Genomic DNA, 3,160 nt, shown 5'->3' with positions numbered 1-3,160 from the left:
AGGGAAGTGGATATTGGTGAAGGGGTTAGTGTTAGAATATTCTATGCCCCAAATTCAGTCATGAATAACTTTGCAGCTTTTCAGTTCAAGGTGATTCAATAAATGAATAAATAACAATCCCTCAGAAGCATTCACAATTTAGTTTGATGCAAAGATTAGAACTAATAAAAACCCGAGACCTTAAATATCAGGATATAATAGCTCCTTAAAAATAAAGCATGGCGTGCTCGCTTCGGCAGCACATATACTAAAATTGGAACGATACAGAGAAGATTAGCATGGCCCCTGCGCAAGGATGACAAGCAAATTCGTGAAGCGTTCCATATTTTTGAAGGCCATGCGGGGGAAGGGAGTTTCGGGCTGAATGAGGGCTAGAGACTGAGCACAGTGGCCACTCAACACCTTTATTGCAAACCTCAACAGCTAATTAGAGAGAGAGAACAGAAGGGGATGCCCTGCCACAGTGGCAGGGTGGGGTGGGGGGGAGATGGGATTGGGGAGGGTGGGAGGGATGCTGGGTTTACTGGTGGTGGAGAATGGGCACTGGTGAAGGGATGGGGTCCCGAACTTTGTATGAGGGAAGCATAAGCACAAAAGTGTATAAATCTGTAACTGTACCCTCACGGTGATTCACTAATTAAAAATAAATAAATTTAAAAAAAGCATGGCCAGAATATCATATAGTGGTTAGAGTGAATGATAGATATCCATTGACTGAATAATTGTCCTAGTGGTGGAAAATTGCTGGTTAAATTGGGAAATCACACCCCCACTTTGGGAAAAAAAATATAAAACACAAATGGACAAAGACAAATATTATTTGACTACTAGGATTGAGATGACCCAACTAAGGTCCCCTAAATGACTCATTTTGGAAAGAATATAATCACACATGTGCTTAAGTGAGTTTCCTGCTACAACATTTCCTAAAAGTTGTTGAAATTGTACTCTAGGAAAAGTCAATGTCTCGGTGTAAGATTTATAAAACTTGTTGGACTTTCTTCCATCATTGTAATGCCTCTCTTTCAAACATTTCATTTAAAGTTTAACAAACTCAAGAAACCAGCAGTTGAATCATAGCAGAAACAAACAAAAAAGTTTTTGTAAAATAAAACAAAAGCTTCCTCAAGCACCCAGTGTCTCTTTTCATCAGGAAAAGAAATACACTTTCTGGTACCTTTTCTTTTGATATCTAAATTATTTTCTTCTGAATAAAATTGCTGACTACCATGTAATAGGGCTAAATCTTACTTAGAACAGAGTTATTTAAAAAGTGTCACCATTGTATGCTGCACCTATTAAACCCACACATATTTACTTTCTTTGACCACAGTTATTTGTACATACTTTCAATGAGTTTCTGTAATGCCTGAAACATTCATGTCATTAAATTGGATTGGACTGTATTTACCTGTCATCCCCCGTGAGGAAGACACAATTGTCAAGATTAACTAGCTTTCTTTAACTCTATAGGATTTGTCAATTGAAAAATTGTTTGGCACTTGCTGAAGACTAAATAAGGTTGTTGTGTTTTTTTTAAGAACAACAAAGAAAATCTAATCTGGGATCCTAGTGAGCAATCACTATGAGGAAAATTATATATTACTAAGCACAATAGTTTCAGCTACTACTTAAGAGGTAGGAGTGAACAAAACCAGAAAATTATATAACATTTTATGATACTAAGTGCTTTCATCCTTGCTGCGATGTTAATATATAGTAGTTAAAATTTTTCAAACTATAGTCAGCATATTTCTTCAGTCTAATTATACAGTTAAGCATTGTTCTAGACTAAAGAAATATGCATTCATTGATGGTGGAGATGTTGTTTATTTCAGCCTCTACAGAAAATAGCATGGCAATTTGTTTAAAAACTATCTATAGAGCTCATATAACCTACTAACTTCACTTCTTGAAAACTGCCCACAACACTGATCAGAAAAGATATATGTACACATGTGTTCAGTGCAGGTTGGAGCGATAGCACAGCGGGTAGGGCGTTTGCCTTGCACGTGGCCAACTTGGGTTCGATTCCTCCACTCCTCTCAGAAAACCCGGCAAGCTACCAAGAATATCTCGCCCCCATGGCAGAGCCTGACAAGCTACCCATAGTGTATTCGATATGCCAAAAACAGTAACAACAAGTCTCACATGGAGATGTTACTGGTGCCCACTCAAGCAATTCCATGAGCAGCAGGATGACCGTGATACAGTAATACAGTAATGCAGTGATGTTCAGTGAAGTGCTTAAAATAGCCAGGAAATACAATTAAGACAAACGAACCAAATTTTCAGTCACAGATAAATGGATAAAGTAATTGATAGATATACACAATGGAAAACTATGGCAGTCACAAGAAGAAATGAAATCACGCAGAAGCCAGAGTGACAGTACAGTGGGTTGAGCATTTGCTGAGTGAACTAAACCAGAGGGAAAAGGACAGGCAATAGATTATTCACTTGTATGTGTTATTTAGGGAAACCAAAAATTTATGTAGATAATACTTACTGATAATATGCTCTGGGAAATGGGGTATAAACGGATTTGGAGAAAGGGATGGTGAGTGACTCTGGAACAACTGATCATGGAGACTAGAGGCAACTGTGTACCCAAAGGCCATAAATGGCAACACTGTTGCATATATACAACTGAAATATCATTCCTAAGTCAATACTGAGCTTTGGACATACCAAATGAAGAACAGAAAATGTTATGTAATATAATATAATTTTGACTTGTAAACTTCAACTTCACATTCCGCCATTTTGACAATATCAGCACAATAGTTTCAAAGAAGTTGAGCTTAAATTCTTTCTATTATTCATGACTACTGATGAGCTAAGCAGTTCTTAGCACAAGAAAAATGATTCTGTCTTTACTATGAAAGTGATTCTTGGGAATGTTCATTATTATTAATATATTCAGACTAACTAGTCTATATATAAAAAGTCTTGAAGAAATAGGAATGGGGAAAGAAGAAAGAAGAGAGAAGAAAAGAGCGTGGCCTTCTGTTAACCCAAGTTAAACAAAATTTCTTATAAAATGAAACACTGATGGCATAATATTCATTTAAAATTTTTCTCACAGCAGCTATGTACTGTAAGCATCCAGTAATAGAAATAACAGAAACAATTGCTCTTAAGTCAGTGGATAGTAAAA

At 36.6% G+C, this 3,160-nt stretch overlaps 1 non-coding gene across 1 annotated transcript; it reads left to right on the top strand.

Annotated features, from left to right (window-relative positions):
- The first annotated feature begins 223 nt into the window (after window positions 1-223).
- On the top strand, window positions 224-330 carry LOC129406173 (U6 spliceosomal RNA). Its single transcript, XR_008630836.1, has one exon. It is a non-coding gene; the product is annotated as a U6 spliceosomal RNA (small nuclear RNA).
- Window positions 331-3,160: the final 2,830 nt, after the last annotated feature.

The sequence above is a fragment of the Sorex araneus genome, chromosome 6 (genome assembly GCF_027595985.1).
Source record: "Sorex araneus isolate mSorAra2 chromosome 6, mSorAra2.pri, whole genome shotgun sequence".
Taxonomy (NCBI): Eukaryota; Metazoa; Chordata; class Mammalia; order Eulipotyphla; family Soricidae; genus Sorex; species Sorex araneus.
The sequence above is the reverse complement of the archived record's forward strand: the minus strand, read 5'-3'. Positions and strand labels throughout refer to the sequence as shown.